At 38.2% G+C, this 19,219-nt stretch overlaps 1 long non-coding RNA gene across 1 annotated transcript in view; it reads right to left on the bottom strand.

Annotated features, from left to right (window-relative positions):
• LOC306654985 overlaps window positions 1-18,762 on the bottom strand; it is a 53,647-nt gene extending 34,885 nt beyond the window's left edge. The window contains exon 1 of the long non-coding RNA XR_013762148.1: window positions 18,698-18,762. This is a non-coding gene — a long non-coding RNA (uncharacterized lncRNA). The remainder of the gene's footprint in view (window positions 1-18,697) is intronic.
• Window positions 18,763-19,219: the final 457 nt, after the last annotated feature.

Raw genomic sequence — 19,219 nt, 5'->3', positions numbered from 1 at the left:
CTCAAAGACAATGTTATACAATTGGAAGATTTTCTCTATCCCATAATGCTAAGCTTTAAGTGTGTTCCCAGATCCTCAACCCTTATAAGCTTTTCTTGGAACCCAGAACCATGAAATGGCCCAGGCTCCCTGAACAGAGACTAATAGAGCACACCAAAAACAATGGCATTCTTCTCAAACAAATCTACAAAGAAAATCTGTAATAAATTATTGGATCTGCTGGGAAAGTATGTCCAAGTCAAGGAAAACATTCACCAGGCTCTTCAGAACTATTGAATACTCAAGTGCTCTCAAACCAAGTACCAATCTCCAGAGGTGCTCTACTTCCAAAAGTTTCTATGATTCAGTTCAAGATCAACCCCTCCTGGAGATTCACAGTGCACATGGGCACTGTAAAGGCTCTGAGAAGTCACTAAGTAAATCCACTCTCACAAAATTGTTTTGACTTCGGTTTCCCTCACCTATTTTGTGAAGGATGGTGAGATCATTTATTGGGAGAATAGGGTATGTTTTTTATGTTTATGCAAGAGTAAAATAAAAGAAAGTTGTTCACACCCACTCCCATCCTAGGTCTTTATTTTACAGACTTGAGACTTCCCCTGTGTCTAAGGTCAAGTTCAATCTTTTTAATTTAAAAATTTAATTGGTTCAAGATGTAAAATGGTGTCTTAGGCCTTGAAGGGGAGAGGACTGAAGATCAGGCCCTGGGGAAAAGAGATTCCAAACAGGAAATGGACTACGCTTGGGAGTTTCTGTCCTGAGAAGGGGCAGACCCTCAGTGAGGAGATCATGATCATATAGAATTGAGCCCTGTGCTCCTGAAGCTTCAGACAAAAATTATATGGGCAAGTCTGACAGGAAACCAGAAACAACCAGTTGCCACCACCATAGGCACCATTCTGGCTTGGAAACTGAGTCTGTCAGTGAGATTTAGGGGGATTTAGGCTACAGGCAGGCCTCCTTGCAACCTTCCTAAAGTGAGTGGTTAGAAGAAAAATGCCCCTTACATAATTGTGTTGAATTTCCTCCCTTTCACATGCATGGGTGTTCAGAGTCAGATTTAATTTGATTTGGGGACACAGAGTACTAAGATTTTTTGTGTGCTTGAATTTCAGTGATTGCAAATGCAAACTCCACACTAGGAATAACACCTACACATACTCTGTGGACCTCATTTACTGCATATTACTTATTTAAAAATACTTAGAATGGTAGACTTCGTCCTCTCTACAGGTTCTACTTCCTTTCCTTCCCATATAAATTACTTGACAAAAGGTGTCACTCTTATAACCACATGTATTTGACACCAAGTAGAGCCAAACATCTGCAGCCTGTCAAACAGCTGGATGAAAAGTAAAAATTTATTTGGCTCCCTTCATTTCACATCTCAAGAAACCTAGATATTTGGTCATAAACACAGAAAACCACATTTTATCTCATTAATTTTTTCATTGTTTTGACCTAAAGTAAAAAAATTTAAATCTATTTACCCCAGTTTTATACAGTAAATTATCAAATAAATTGAGTCTTATAAAGTAATCTTGGGACTGTGTAATAACCTAGGAAAATGTTTATGATATATCAATAAGTAAAGTGCAAGTCACCAAACAGAATGTTTCACATCTACACTCAAGTCTACCCTTGCAGGAATTGTGCTCTATGAAGTCACCACACACAATAAATTATTAACTATTAACCACCACTTCAAGGAAGAGAAAGTTTAGTTCCTGTGAGCCATTGGTCAAAACATTTTTGTCTGCTGATCAATGGATAACTTTGTTTTATGCATATTTCTGTTTAAAGACACCCTATTTAATATATACTGTTGATTCATTAACATTGAATTCATAACCAACAGCACTATTTGAGGCTGAAAGGAAGCCTATCTCAGATACCTATTTTCTCATCAAAGTCTTCTTACTTAGGAACACTGGATAGCACTTCAGTTCTATAGTGGAGAGCCATGGTAAACAGTGAGATCACCAACAAAAAGAAAGAAAGAAAGAAAGAAAAATGTGGCACTAAATAGATCATGAAAAGTGTGTGCCATGGTGCACATCTGCAATCCCAGTGACTTGGGAGGGAGGCTGAGGCAAAGGTTCACAAGTTTGAGTCCACCCTCAGCAACTCAGAAAACCCTGTCTCAAAATGAAAAAATGGAAAGGGCTAGGGGTATAGGTCAGTGGTAGAGCACCCCTGGGTTCAATCCCCAGAACTGGCGGGGACAGGGGGAAGGGAGTCACTTGTTTACAGGACACAGAGCAACTGAAATATTTTTGCTACTCTACACATCTGCCAATGGCCACTAAATGCCATTAATGTAGATTTGGAGGTTATAAATTTTGGCAAGCAGGTGAATTCACAGATCCAGAACTCACATATAATGAGAATCGACAATACTGTTTTTATAATCATGAAAATATTATTGAATTTAAAAATCTTATTAAGCCCAAATAGGATAAGAGTAACATTACAGTATATTGAACCTGCACTGAGTACTTAGTGTATTCTAGGCAACATAATCAAAACGTCTCTCCCCCTGCAAGGCATAGTTGCTTCACTTTGCTGATTGTAGATAATGAGCACAATTAGATTTCCCTCTTGAGCCTACTTCTCCCTAGAGACCCTGTAGACATCACGAGGTAAAATGTTTTCCTGTCTCCTTTTACCAAAAATTTCTGAATATGAGGACTCCATTTTCCCAATGTGAAAATTTTAAGATGACATTCTTAACTAATGCAAATAAACTTGAAATTATTTTATATTACATACTCAAACAATTTAGTTGTGCACAGATAACACACATTTACATATCACAGATAGGATTTTGGGGGGGATGCTGGGAATTTAACCCAGGATCTCATGCATGCTAAGTATGTATTCTACCACTAAGCTACACCTCATCCTCAAGACTATTTTTGAAAAAATTGCTTTTTTTGCTCCAAATATTTCATAACAGAATTTTATTCATCTTGTTCACATGCTTCAACATCCATTACTCCAGCAGCCCTAGAATCTGAGTTTTAGCATCACATGATGCTTCCCAGAGATGTCAACTTCCTAAGATCTTTAAGATATAAACTCATAAATCTGTAAATTATATCATCACACAAATTTTTATTCCAAGCAGCAAGTATTCATTGGCACATATGGATGGTGCTTTCATCCAGTTCTTCTGTAGTGACCTGACGAAATATTTCTTCTTTTTTCTATTTAAACAAAAAAGACCTGAACTTTATTTAAAAATTGCTTCATTGGAAAAGGAATTAATATTTGAGAGATGTTTTCACTGATGGAGAAATAAATCTAACAAAACTATAATGATTTACAAAGCTGAAATACTGTAGATTCAATTCTTATACACCCTAAATGAGGCTCATACTAAATGAATCTAAAATATTAACCATCCATCAGAGTGTTAAATTGGATCCAATTGCTCAAGTGCTCATGGAACTTTATATTCTTTTTTTTTTCTAATTTCCATCAAAATGCCAATGGCATTTTTTTTTATTTAAACAACTGGGATACATGTTGTTTCTCTGTTTGTACATGGAGTCAAGGCATACCATTTGTGTAATCATAAATTTACATAGGGCAATGTTGTTTGATTCATTCTGTTATTTTTCCCCTACCTCCCCACCCCTCCCACCCCTCTTTTCCCTCTATACAGTCCTTCCTTCCTCCATTCTTACCACCCTCCTTATACCTAACCCTAAATCTAACCCTAATCCTAACGCTAACCCCTCCTACACCCCCTTATATGTCCTCATCCGCTTATCAGCGAGATCATTTGTCCTTTCGTTTTTTGAGATTGGCTTATCTCACTTAGCATGATATCCTCCAATTTCATCCATTTGCCTGAAAATGCCATGATTTTATCGTTCTTCATGGCGGAGTAATATTCCATTGTATATATATATGCCACAGTTTCTTTATCCATTCATCAACTGAAGGGCATCTAGGTTGGTTCCCCAATCTGGCTATGGTGAATTGAGCAGCTATGAACATTGATGTGGCTGTATCTCGAGTATGCTGATTTTAAGTCCTTTGGGTATAGGCCAAGGAGTGGGATAGCTGGGTCAAATGGAGGGTCCATTCCAAGTTTTCTGAGGAATCTCCACACTGCTTTCCAGAGTGGCTGCACTAATTTGCAGCCCCACCAGCAATGTATGAGTGTACCTTTCTCCCCACATCCTCGCCAACACCTATTGTTGCCTGTGTCCTTGATAATTGCCATTCTAATTGGGGTGAGATGGAATCTTAGGGTGGTTTTGATTTGCATTTCTCTTATTACTAGAGATGTTGAACATTTTTTCATATATCTGTTGATTGCTTGTACATCTTCTTCTGTGAAGTGTTTGTTCATTTCCTTAGCCCATTTGTTGATTGGATTATTTGTATTCTTGGTGTAGAGTTTTTTGAGTTCTTTATAGATTCTGGAAATTAGTGCTCTATCTAAAGTATGAGTGGCAAAGATATTCTCCCACTCTGTGGGCTCTCTATTCACATTACTGAGAGTTTCTTTTGCTGAGAGAAAGCTTTTTAGTTTGAATCTATCCCAGTGGTTGATTCTTGCTTTTATTTCTTGTGCTATGGGAGTCCTGTTAAGGAAGTCAGATCCTAAGCCAACAAGTTGAAGGTTTGGACCTACTTTTTCTTCTATAAGATGCAGGGCCTCTGGTCTGATTCCGAGGTCCTTGATCCATTTTGAGTTGAGTTTTGTGCAGGGTGAGAGATAGGGGTTTAATTTCATTCTGTTGCATATGGTTTTCCAGTTTTCCCAGCACCATTTGTTGAAGAGGCTATCTTTTCTCCATTGCATATTTTTGGCCCCTTTGTCTAGTATGAGAAAATTGTATTTATTTGGGTTTGTGTCCATGTCCTCTATTCTGTACCATTGATCTACCTGTCTATTTTGGTACCAATACCATGCCGTTTTTGTTACTATTGCTTTGTAATAGAGTTGAAGATCTGGTATTGCGATACCTCCTGCTTCACTCTTTCTACTGAGGATTGCTTTAGCTATTCTGGGTTTCTTATTCTTCCAGATGAATTTCATAATTGCTTGCTCTATTTCTGTAAGGTACATCATTGGGATTTTAATTGGAATTGCATTGAATCTGTATAGCACTTTAGGTAGTATGGCCATTTTGACAATATTAATTCTGCCTATCCAAGAACATGGGAGATCTTTCCATCTTCTAAGGTTTTCTTCAATTTCTTTCTTTAGTGTTCTGTAGTTCTCATTGTAGAGGTCTTTCACCTCTTTTTTGAGATTGATTCCCAGGTATTTTATTTTTTTCAATGCTATTGTGAATGGGGTAGTTTTCCTAATTTCTCTTTCTGAAGATTCATCACTTACGTATAAAAATGCATTGGATTTATGAGCATTGATCTTGTAACCTGCTACTTTACTGAATTCACTTATAAGTTCTAAGAGTTTTCTGGTGGAATTTCCAGGTTCCTCTAAATATATAATCATGTCATCAGCGAACAGGGATAGTGCACCACGATCAAGTGGGTTTTATCTCAGGGATTCCAGGTTGGTTCAACATCCGGAAATCAATAAATGTCATTCACCATATCAACAGACTTAAAGTTAAGAATCACGTGATTATTTCAATAGATGCAGAAAAAGCGTTCGATAAAATACAGCATCCCTTCATGCTCAAAACACTAGAAAAAATTAGGGTAGTGGGAACATTCCTTAACATTGTAAAGGCCATCTACGCTAAGCCCATGGCCAATATCATTCTAAATGGTGAAAAACTGAAAGCATTCCCCCTACAAACTGGAACAAGGCAGGGATGCCCTCTTTCACCACTTCTATTCAACATCGTTCTTGAGACTCTAGCGAGAGCAATTAGACAGACCAAAGAAATTAAAGGGATACGAATTGGAAAAGAAGAATTCAAACTTTATATTCTTTAAATGTATTCTCAAAAGCATGAATTGATTTTTTTTTAATAATGTCAATTCATCCCTGTTAGTACCATAGTTTCCAGAAAGTCAAAATCATAGTGTGAAGTATTCAGCCCCCAACCACATTCTGCTGAGGGTTCCAAAACACACATAGGGAGTGAAAATAAGTGTTTGTCCCAGGGGAAACTGATAGTCCTTGATCCCTTGAAATCACCTTCTAGTTGGAAAGGTCACACTGACAAACCAGACATGAGCAATACTGCAGAGTCACTAGCCACCACCAGTAGGGTAAATATTGACATCTCACTTACAGAAAGGAGAGATTCAATGAACAATGGCTTAGTTCAGAAGAATCAACCAAGGCACTTAGATGCCTCTAATGAGCAAGAAGGTAAATGCAGTATTTCTTAAGTGAAGGAAGAGTCTGAAGAGTAACACTAAGTCCAGGACTCAACCTGAAAGCCTGATTCCCACATGGTCTTCTGATAATATGGGGAAGCAGGTGAAACAGTGAAGTTATTGTAGACCCATTTTATAAAGTGATTTTGGAGGATTTTGTTTGTTTGTTATTTGCCTTTGTGGCCCCCAAAAACAAGGAGATTTAGTGTTTTGTATAAAGATGCTTCAAGATGCTTCTCACAGATGATCTGTCCTCAGGCTCAGCATTGTTCTTAGTTCTGCCAACCATGGGCTAACTCTCGGTATTGGTAGCTGTTTTATTTCAATAATCCTGTAAACTAAAGAATTCACATGTTTTGTATTGAAAGCATGTTTCAGGTTGGCCATTTCATGGACAGAGCATCACAAAGGTCAAACATCAGACTAGTAATTGTGGGGTTTGTTTAAGAACAAGTCAGGGCTCAAGTAATAGGGGTGCCAATGAGGGCCCTCACCATGTCACAGTGGTTCTCTAACATTCGGCAATTGCTAGGTCCCCCACTTGGATGATGTTTGTGCTTGCCAAAAAGACATTTTGAGCTTTCTTTTTTTTTTTTTTTCCTTTATTTATTGGTTCTTTTTAGTTGTGCATGAATCCATTTTTTAGTTGTAGAATCCATTTTATATAATTATATAAGTATAGAATTTATCAGTTCCCAGTACATTTCCTTCCCCTACCCTCTCCCCATCTCCTGCTTTATTGATCTTTCTATTGATCTTTCTGCCACTTAACCAGTTATTTTTTAATTAATTTCTTGTGGATATACACAATGGTGAGATTCACTGTGGTATATCCTTATATGTACATAGGAAAGTTATGTCAGATTCATTCCACTGTCTTTCCTTTTCCCATCCTCCTCTCTTCCCTCCATTCCCCTTTGTCTAATCCACTAAACTTCTTTTCTTTTTTTTAATCTTCCCTATCGTGGGTTAGCTTTCACATATCAGATAAAACATTCAACCTTTTTTGGGGAGGGGATTGGCTTATTTCACCTGGCATAATAATCTCCAGATTCAAATGTCATAAACTCCTTCTTCTTTATGGGTGAATAAAGTACACTGCATATACATACCACATTTTCTTTAGCCAATCATCTGTAGAAGGGTGCCTACGTTGGCTCTATAGCTGAGATTTTGTGAATTGACCTGCTAAAAACATTGATGTAGCTGCATCACTGCAGGATGCTGATTTTAAATCTTTTGGGTACATACCAAGGAGTGGAATAACTGGGTCAAATGGCGGTTCCATTCCTAGTTTTTGAGGAATCTCCATACTGCTTTCCAGAGTAGTTGTACCAATTTGCAGTCCCACCAGCAATTGTATAAGTGTACCCGTTTCCTCACATCCTCACCAACATTTACTATTACTTGTATTCTTGATAATTGTTACTCTGAGCGGAGTGAAATGAAATCTCAGTGGAGTTTTAATTTGCATTTCTCCAATTGCTAGAGAGTTTTCAGATCTCAATGACGAATGTCTCTCATATAAATCTTTCAAAGCTATGGCAATCTGTACAAACCACCCTACCACTTGACTCTCAGGTGGAAGCTGCCCTTCCTACTCCTTGCACTTCGAATATAGATCACCACTTTCACAGAAGCCCATGACAATGTATAGCAGACCATCTCCTCCCTCCCAAGACTCTTTGTAGTTGGCAATGTTGAGGTGCTTCAGGTGAGACAAGAGCTGAGCTTCCAGTTCAGCAGCTCACTGCTCTTGGCTGCAAGTGTTCCTGAGATTCAGTTTTTTGGTGAACTGCCTGCAGTCCCTTCATGAGCATCACCTCCTAATAGCTGCCCCTGCTCACAACCTATAAGAATTTGAAGATAGGGTAATTCCCCTCTTTTTGAAGGATCCTTTGAGTAAGAACAGGAAATTTTTCTAACTTTGGGGCACATTTTGTAATGTGACACCCAAAACACTGTGGCAAAGTCACTAACTATATGGGTCATGGTCCCTTTCTAGAAAATCTAACTTCCTATTTTCCAAAGTTTGATGAACCACTCTTCACCTATATTTGGTGGTGAGAAAAAGCTGGCAAGGGGTTATTGAGCAGGACTATGGGGCTCTTTATGCCATGTGTCAGGGACATGGAGCCTGCCCCCTCAGCTAGCAAGGCACATGCTATAGCAAGTGATGCTGACCCTACTCTATGCAGTTTGAAGCTACTTCCAGAGTCTGAGGCCGATTTAGAATCAAATCTGGTACACACAGAGGAGGCACATTATCTGGGTAATGAGAGCTGATGAAAAACAACTTGCAACTAGCTCTAAGGAAATCAGGCTGATTTTCTATAAACTACCTTGGAGAAAACAGTTCTTTAAAAGGATACACACTTTGAAGTTCTCTCTCTTGCTCCATTCCCTGAAAGATGTACACCTTGCCACTCTGCCTGATAGAATCCTCCCAATGCCGGAGTCCATTCAGCTCCCAATATGAAGCTTGTTTGGGCCCTGCTGGTCCTCGCCCTGTACCCTTTCCACCCTGAGGCCCATCTTTCTTGGGGAGCCTGCCTTTGGCTCTGGTCACCCCTCTAGTTACTCCTTAAAGGCAGGCCTTCCTTGTGCTCTCTACAGTGACTTAGTACCTGTTGCTGCATTGGAACCAAGCCAGGAGTTCTCCAGTGTTCTCAGTTACAACACTCTGGATGAGGTTCCCAGGCACCAGCACTCCACGTGTATAGCTGCAAGGGCAGAGGACAAGCAAGAGGCATTCTGTTCCCAGCACCTGTTCTGACATTCATGAAAGCATGGCCCTCACAGTAAAACATCTCATACATGATGCTTAACCAAACTTTCGGTCAGCAAATCATCTACACTTACAGTGAGTTTCTCCTCCTGCCTGGTGATAGTGCAGACATGTGACACTTGCTCAATAGCTAGAGACACACTGGCATGCAAGGACACTCTACTCATCTTTAGTGATCTTTTTTGATCACTTTACTTTGTCACTTTCACACACTTTTTAGTTAGGATCAGCTCAATTAACAAATGAAAATTACTCTCAAGGAAATATAACCATGAAATCACAAAAAAAGGTATGAATACATTTTTCAATTCATGACACAAAGTGCTATTTTTTTTATCTACATAGAACTCTAAATCAATAAGGAAAAATGTAAAACCTCAGTCTAAAAACAAATAAAGGATATCAATCAATATCTTACAAACAAGAACAATAGATATCATAGGTAACTGATTTAAAAAAGCATAACTTAAGACTATAGTGCATTTCACTGTAAGATTGACAAAAACATTTTTTAAATTTAAACATGTTGGAAGGTATGTGGAGAAACAGGCATTCTCTTGTGTTACTGTGAAAGTTAATATTGGTCTGACCCCTATGAAAGAAATTAGGCAATAACTTCCAAAATTAAATGTTTATTCTCTATAATTCAGTAAATTCAATGGTAGCTATTACTATGCAAACATTTTTCTCATTGTATTGTTTGAGATAGGAAAAGATTAGAAATGAGTAGGAGGCAAAAATACATAAATAATGCAAACACATGCAGTGGAATACTATCTAGCTGCTCTGATTTGGATATGAGGTGTCCTCCAAAAGCTCACACGTGAGACAATGCAAGAAGGTTCAGAGAAGAAATGATTAGGTTGAGAGAGTCTTCACCTAATCAGTGAATTGAACCCTGATGGGATTAACGTGTTAATTGGAGGCAGGTGGGTGTGGCTAGAGACAGTAGTTAACTGGGGGCGGGGCGTGGCTATGGGGTATATGTTTTGTATCTGGAGAGGGAAGTCTCTCTGCTTCCTGATCACCATGTTGTAAGCTGCTTCCCTTTGCTGCACTCTCCTGCCATGATGTTCTGCCTCACCTTGAGCCCCAAGGAATGCAGTGGGCCTTCTATGGACTAAGACCTCTGAAACCATGAGCCCTTAAATAAACTTTCCTCCTTTATAGTTGTTCTCATTGGATCCTTTAGTTACAGCAGCAAAAAGCTGATTAAGACACTAGCATTTAAAAAGAATTACTATATACATCTGTATACAATGATATGGCAAGCGTATTACAAAGAACTAAGTAAAGAGAGCAAGACAAATAAGTGGGTATTATTTACTATCATGTATTGAGGCAACATTTTTTATAATAGTATAAAATATTTCTAGAGACTATTCTTTTCTCTTCCCTCCCTCCAAAAAACATACTAATAATGATTGCTTTGGGAAGAGAAATTTGAATGCTAATACTCATGGGAAGGGGACTTACTATTGACTCCATTTTTCTTAAATTTTTCAATCTATGATCATTTATTAACAGTTGTAGGAAAAGAAATTAAATTAATCTTTAAATATATTCAAAAAGCACAGCCTGGGAGAAAATATTTGCAAAGTACAAATATGATAAAGTACTCAGGTCCAAAAATACATAAAGATCTCTCAAAACTCAGCAGTAGGAAAACAAAACAAGACGTATTTTTACATAGCTAAAAATTTATTACATGAACAGACCCTCTAAGAAGAAAATAGTTTTGGCAAATAAGCATATAAAAATATACTCAAAACTATTAGAAAATGCTAATTAAAACCATGATAAGCTTCCACTACACATTTATTAAAACATCTACATTTTTGAAACAACAGCGCTTGAGCTGGCAAGTATGTGGAGCAATGGGAACTCCCCTAGAAAGCACTGAGTTCTGCTGAGAATGCAGTCATTTCTATAGAAAACTGTCTCGTGGTTTCTTGTAAAAACACAACTCCATGTACTTTATGACCTTGCAATCCCATTCCTGGGTACTTATTCCAGAGAAATGAGAACATACAACCACACAAAGGCCTGTATGCTACACACAGAAGTTGGATTCATAATTATTAAAAATTAGAAACAACTCCAATGTCCTTTAACTGGTGAATATATCAACAAACTTCAGTATATCCTAACCATAAAATGCTGCTTAAACAATAATATAATACTGAAACAACAGGGAAGAACCTTAAAATCATTAAGCTAAGTGAATGCAGCCAGTTAGAAAAGTTACTGCGTGATGCCATTTGTACAGTCTGCATTGCTTAATGACAGGGGTAAGGACTGAGCTTGTTACTGTGCACACATTATAGAGTGTACTTGCACAAACAAGATGGCTACCATGTCACTAGAGAGTATACCATGATGGGACTGCTGTGGTACACATGATCCCTCTTTGATCAAAACATGGCTATGTGGTACATGACTGTACAGCCTTCCAGAAAAGTCAAAACTTAGAGGGACATAAAGTAAAACAGTGATTACCAGAGACTGAGGCAGAAAGAAGGGAACTGACTGCAAAGGGACAAGAGGGGACTTTTTAGTGTGAGACGATAGTTGTCACACAACCATGCATGTGTGTAAAATGCACAAAATCAGACACCAAAAAGGAGTAAATTTTACCATATTTAATTAGCCCTCAAAAACTGATGTCTCAGGTTTACTGTGGGCAGCACAGGTGGTTATCTAAACTCTGTTTTCTGAGAATAAGAGAAAGGATTATGAAAAACTCAGATTAACTTTGCTATTTATTCCTGGGAAGATGCCTGGGCATCTCCTTACCAAGAGTCTAAAGTCTCAAATTCAGGACCGAGCCATACTTCACTATGTTGCTTATGGGGGAAAGCATTTAGTATCATTGTCTACCCAAACAGAGTGATGATACTATCTATTCCCACTGGGCAGAGCGATTTCAAGTATGAACATGATCAGAATTAGAAGCTCCTCTTCCAAACTGGTTATGAAGGCCATTTTACCAAGCTCAGAAGGAGATGAGAGAATATGATTCAAGTCAGTCACTTGGAGAAACAGCAATGGTGTAGATCTAGAACTGAAAAAGAATGTGAGGGAATTCAATATCTTTGTTCATTGCATTGGCGATTATGCTTTCAATGGCATTTGTATTTTGATTTTCCAGTTTATTCATAATGTGTTATGAAAACAATCCATATGAAGGATGTCCATTTAAAAAACAGAAACTTGAAAACATACTCAAATCTATTCAGACACCCTGCTAAGTTACTTTTTCTTCAATAGCACTGAGTTACTGGCACCTCTTAGCTGTTGGCTTCATTAATCTGTCAGCTGAAATAATATGCTTCTGGATTTTTTCTGTCTTGACACATTGAGGTTAGGAAAAGAATGGGCAGGTTATGCATACTATTTTCTAAATTAACTCAAGCTCAGCCTACAAGGTTCAGGCCATGTGCAAGGTAACTGAGGAGGTAGCAAGCGTAAGTACAAGGTCTGCTTGATTAGGGGCCATTGTCATGAGAAGCCAGGTGTTACCCCTGATGATGTAAAGGACAAAACAATTTAATCTTTTAAGACAAAGTAAATGAATCCATTCTACACGGAAAGAGATAAATTAGAACAAAGTACAAAAGTAATTCCTTTGATAAGCATATTTTATCTGCCCCATGACTGTGAAATCAGAGAGCCAATTTAACACTGATTATTAACAACTTAATGTTAAGAATTATAAAAATAAAAATAGAAGTCGGCAGTGAAAATCACAATGTCATGGCTATTTCAGAAATGCTTCATCTGAACACAGCAGTCTTAGAGAGGCAGCAAAGGCAGGAACTGTGCCTGCCAGAGTAGGAAAAGCTTTATTCCCTCTTACACATCCACAAACAGAACTCGGCCTCCTCAATGATCCAGGTAATTGGAGCATCCTTCCTTTATTCCACTTTTAATGTTTTTAAAAGGCAAATTTCAACTAACCAAGCTACTCTTCACCTGTGGGACAGGTGAGCCTAGAGGACTTACTTCCCAAAAGGCATTGAAATGACAGAAAAGAGATTTTTAAGGGAAAAAACTGACAAGGACAAAGAATGGGAGGAAAAAGAGTAATACCATTATAAAATCTGGAAGGTGGATGGTAAGAGAATCTTGACCCAGCAGAGCCCTGGGACCTTGGACAGAAGTTTAGGCACCCAGTTTGGTGGGGGTACCAAAGTACAGCAGTTGTAATCGCTGACATTCCCTGAGGCCTAAGGGCCTAAACACACCTGGTGTAGGGTGGGTAAGATAGCCTGCAAATAGGTGTGTGTTTGAGCCTTAAATGGAGAGGTTGTGGACCTCAGTATACCACTCAACCCCACCCAAAGACTGATGATCCCCCATTCCTATAGGACCTGAGAGATCATTCTGGAAAAACTGAAACAAAGAAATCCAGTGACTCCAGTAGTGAAAGGCAAAGGGCTGGAATTAGGAATCATGGAATGGTGGCAAGACTCCATTCCTGCCCTTATAAGTTTCTGTCCCTCACTTCTACACCATCACACATGTGCAGTCAGTCAGGCAAGAGAAAAGACTGACAGATGGAATTCTCTCCTCCAGAAAGCTTTTTTGCAGTATTTGACTTTTATTCTGTTTTGGTGAATGTTTATGAAAAATGTTGTTATACATCAGACAAAATGCATGTCAGGGTTATGAAGTATAATCATAAAATGAGGACCCCTGATTCCACTGCCCAACCCTGGAAAAAGATCATGACCAATGTGGGTGGAACTCCCCATAGTGCCCTGATGGCCTTCTGCCTCCGCTGCTCCAGAGGAACAGTGTTTGTGCTGCTGCTTCTCATTTTTCTTAAAAAATAATTTTACAAGATAGGGTACATATTTCTGAACAGCTTCCTTTTTAGCTTGATAAGGTGGCCTCAGACTACTGAAGTTCTGAGACTCATTTTGTCCATCACATTGGTGGGAATCTTGGGTCATTAACTTCCAAGTACAATCTTGGATCATTGAAATTTTATTTTACTCACTTTGCTGTGGATGGACATTTAAGATATTCTTGCTTTGGCTTCCATGAAGACTGCTGAAACCATTTTCTTATCTGTGCCTTTTTAGCCCCATGGGCAGGAGTCTTTTCTAGGGTACATAGAGAAACAATGGATCAAAGTATTTACTCAAGTTCAAGTCTATTTAAGAATGTTTTTCAAAGGCTTGTATCAACTTACACTCATGCCAACAGTGTTTGTGTTCCTGTTGTTCTTTGAAATTTTGAATATTGACTATATCAAATTCCTCAAGTTTTATAAATCAATGGGTATTTGACAGTGTTCTTAATTTTTATTTTCTTGACCATCCATAAGGTTAAGCTGTCCTCACAGTTCTACATTGTTGGTGGACTGTAAATTAGTACAACCACTATGGAAACTAGTATGGAGGTACCTCTCAAAAGACTAGGCATGGAACCACCACATGACCCAGCTATACCACTCCTCAGTATTTATCCTGAAGAATTAAGGTCATCTTAACTACAATGATACATGCATGGCTATGTTTATAGCAGCATAATTCACAAACTATGGAACCAGCCTAGGTGTCTATCAGTGGATGAATGGATAAAGAAAATGTAGTATATATACACAGTGGGATTTCATTCAAGCCCTAAATAAAAATGAAATTATGTTGTTTGCAGGAAAAATGGATAAAACTAGAAACCATCAGGTAAGTGAATTAAGTCTAAATCAGAAGGTCAAGTGTTGTATGTTTTCTCTCATATGCAGAATCTAGAGACAAAAAAGGAAAATAAAGGTGGGGGTGGATCTCATAAAAATCAAAGGGAGATCAGTAAAGGAAAGGGACCAGGGGGTGACAGGTGAAGAGCAGTGTGGAGAGCTAAGCAGCAATATTGAACAAATGATACTGTTACACTGTGTGCCTGTATGGATGGGTAATGACAAACCCCATCATTATGTACAACCATAATGCACAATAAAAAATGTAGAACAAAATTAAAATTTTAAAAATCATACATACATCTCATAATAATTTTAATGTATAACAAAATTAATTTATATATTCCATGTTCAATTTCTATTATTTGAAAGAAAAGGTTAATCTATCCTCAAAGATTTATTGATTATTCATGTGTCCATCTATGTGGAATGCTTATGTGTATCTTTTGTTCATTTTTTCTATTGGGTTGATTGTTTTTATGGATTTATAATAGTTCTCTATATACAATGGATACTAATCTTTTTTCAGGAGTACATGTTATGATGACATCTATGAGTTTTAAATGTGTTTTTCCTTCCTTTTATATAATGTCTTCTAGAGAATTCCTAAATAACTGAAAAACTAATCCAGGTTCAAGGAGAGGAAGTCTGGATACCATAAGATGTCATTTACTTTGTTTCACAGTCTGAACTGGTTTTTTGAGGTACGTTTACTTTTAATTCACTTTCCTATTTGAGTCAATAATTATCTTGTACAAAATGAGCATGGAATGTAATAAGCAGCCTTTTTCACACCTGTTATAGTGGAACAAGCATGGGCTATGGAATTACATGAGTACAGATTTGAGTTCTGATCCCATGTTCAGCTCTGCACTTGAGTGAAGTAAAAAAATTTCCATTTTCTTGTTTCTATTGTACTTAACAATACCTAATTATAGCTTTGATAGACATAATAATCACATGCATACAACAGACAGTAAATAATACAAGCTTCCTTTATTATTATTATTATTATTATTATTATTATTATTATTATTATGTTTCCTTTCTCTTTATCCTTGCTTTCCCTTTATGGCCTCCCCCAGAATCATAGGGAGTTCAAGAACTTCTTGAACCCAATGGCCCAGCTCCTGTTAGAAAAGAGAGGTTCCCATAGGCCCCATTCTGGGTTGGATGCCCTGAAGGTCTCCGGGGCCATGGACTAGATATCTGCAGGACCTGGACACCTGGACATTTCAGGTAGTATTAAAAGTCCCATGTCATCCAAATCCACAGAAGACTTATATAATAATAATAGTAATGATGATGATAATAATGGCATGAGCAAAGATAAATAAATAATAAAGCTGTCTGTTAAAAACACTAGCAAAATCAAAGTAGTTTCTGGTTATAATTAGTTTTACCTTTATTACTGTCAGTTTTACATGCCAGTTGCTTTTCAGGGATTATCTCATGCAATCTTCATAGCCACTTTATGAGATCTTTCCAACTATTTTTTGCATTTGATAGCCCAAAAGGAGGGAGAGAAGCAAACAGTCTGCCTCCACCAAGTGTCTACTGCCCACTCTTGTTCCAATTGCTAGGACATTCCTGTATTTATGCCAGTATTATCTCTAGTAGCAGCCTTTTCTTACAACTTGTAGACAATCCTATCCATGGGACACTGCCAACTGGCCTCACCGCACGTCTACCCTGATCAAGCCTCCATAGGGCCTCTGCTCCACACAGTCCTGTGGCAATGAAGGCAAGGCAATGAAGGTCCTATTCGGACCTGAGCCTTCCACTGTGGGACAGACAAACTCCATGGCCTGGTCTTTTTTTTTTTTTTTTTTTTAATCTTTGAATTTGGTTTATTTCTTTTTTTTTTTCATTTATTTTAATTAAAAATCATAAATTTACATAGGGCAATGTTGTTTGATTCATTCTGTTATTTTTTCCCCTACCTCCCCACCCCTCCCACCCCTCTTTTCCCTCTATACAGTCCTTCCTTCCTCCATTCTTACCACCCTCCTTATACCTAACCCTAAACCTAACCCTAATCCTAACACTAACCCCTCCTACACCCCCTTATATGTCCTCATCCGCTTATCAGCGAGATCATTTGTCCTTTCGTTTTTTGAGATTGGCTTATCTCACTTAGCATGATATCCTCCAATTTCATCCATTTGCCTGCAAATGCCATAATTTTATCATTCTTCATGGTGGAGTAATATTCCATTGTATATATATATATGCCACAGTTTCTTTATCCATTCAACAACTGAAGGGCATCTAGGTTGGTTCCCCAATCTGGCTATGGTGAATTGAGCAGCTATGAACATTGATGTGGCTGTATCTCGAGTATGCTGATTTTAAGTCCTTTGGGTATAGGCCAAGGAGTGGGATAGCTGGGTCAAATGGTGGTTCCATTCCAAGTTTTCTGAGGAATCTCCACACTGCTTTCCAGAGTGGCTGCACTAATTTGCAACCCCACCAGGAATGTATGAGTGTACCTTTTTCCCCACATCCTCGCCAACACCTATTGTTGCTTGTATTCTTGATAATCGCCATTCTAATTGGGGTGAGATGAAATCTTAGGGTAGTTTTGATTTGCATTTCTCTTATCACTAGAGATGTTGAACATTTTTTCATATATCTGTTGATTGCTTGTACATCTTCTGTGAAGTGTCTGTTCATTTCCTTAGCCCATTTGTTGATTGGATTATTTGTATTCTTGGTGTAGAGTTTTTTGAGTTCTTTATAGATTCTGGAAATTAGCACTCTATCTGAAGTATGAGTGGCAAAGATATTCTCCCACTCTGTAGGCTCTTCACATTACTGATAGTTTCCTTTGCTGAGAGAAAGCTTTTTAGTTTGAATCTATCCCAGTGGTTGATTCTTGCTTTTATTTCTTGTGCTATGGGAGTCCTGTTAAGGAAGTCTGATCCTAAGCCAACAAGTTGAAGGTTTGGACCTACTTTTTCTTCTATAAGATGCAGGGTCTCTGGTCTGATTCTGAGGTCCTTGATCCATTTTGAGTTGAGTTTTGTGCAGGGTGAGAGATAGGGATTTAGTTTCATTCTGTTGCATATGGTTTTCCAGTTTTCCCAGCACCATTTGTTGAAGAGGCTATCTTTTCTCCATTGCATATTTTTGGCACTTTTGTCTAGTATGAGAAAATTGTATTTATTTGGGTTTGTGTCCATGTCCTCTATTCTGTACCATTGATCTACCTGTCTATTTTGGTACCAATACCATGCCGTTTTTGTTACTATTGCTTTGTAATAGAGTTGAAGATCTGGTATTGTGATACCCCCTGCTTTGCTCTTTCTACTGAGGATTGCTTTAGCTATTCTGGGTTTCTTATTCTTCCAGATGAATTCCATAATTGCTTGCTCTATTTCTGTAAGGTACACCATTGGGATTTTAATTGGAATTGCATTGAATCTGTATAGCACTTTTGGTAGTATGCATGGCCTGGTCTTGAATCCCCCTACAGAATACCCAATAGGAATAGACCCTTTTCCCCTTTTCCTGACCAGGATGCCTTATGGCCCCACACACTAGCTCAGTCTTCCAGTACATATCCCTCATGTTCCATCCACAGCTGAGCTCAAGCAAATCAGACCCTTGCCATGTGCAAACATGGCCAACTGGGGGCCTCAATGGCACTGTTACTATAGGTCAGCTGAGGGGAGTGTATTCCATAGATCAAAAAGAGCAATAATGACTAAACAAAGCAGATGTGTATATAAAGGATTTGGCACAACATTTTACAATAAGCCTTCAATGTCCGTAAGTGTTTCTAGAAATCTGTACTGCTGTCCTTCTGTGCATTAACTCACAGTGACTTGTGATGAAATTTCAATTGCTGGCAGTCATGTGATGGCAGTGTGCTAGTTTACCTTGGCTGTTGGCCTCATCTCTGTCATTCACTGTCACTGTCATTCTCATTCCTGGCTTGTATGTCTGTAAAATGAGTGATCAGTGATTGCCAAGGACCCTTCAAAATCAAATATATCTCTTTCTGTTAGCATTTCAATTATTCATCTAGTTCAGTCAATTCACAAATATTGATTGAATGATATTCCAGGGCCTGGTAAAATTAGGAATGCTTTTTTTTTTTCTGTGCTAGAACATAACTTCAACATTTTTTATATCATAAAATTGGAAAACACTTAGCACTGAGAAACTAGCCTGAAGGTCACATCTCTTTATTCCCTCTGATGTGATGCCAAGCAATACCTGGCCCTTCTCTGAGCCCAGAGGCAAAGTTACCAAGAGGCTGATCAAACTTAAAGCTTCAGGGCCTCTCACTTGGACGAGTCTCTTCCCATTGTCTGGGTAGAAGTTCTTGCAGGGCAGGTACATGGTTGTGTGTATTTGTCAGATTTTCAAAAATAAAATTTTAATACAATCAGTTTAGG

This window comes from Sciurus vulgaris, assembly GCF_902686455.1.
Source record: "Sciurus vulgaris genome assembly, chromosome: 2".
Lineage (NCBI taxonomy): Eukaryota > Metazoa > Chordata > Mammalia > Rodentia > Sciuridae > Sciurus > Sciurus vulgaris.
This window is presented reverse-complemented; position numbering and strand designations above follow the sequence as displayed.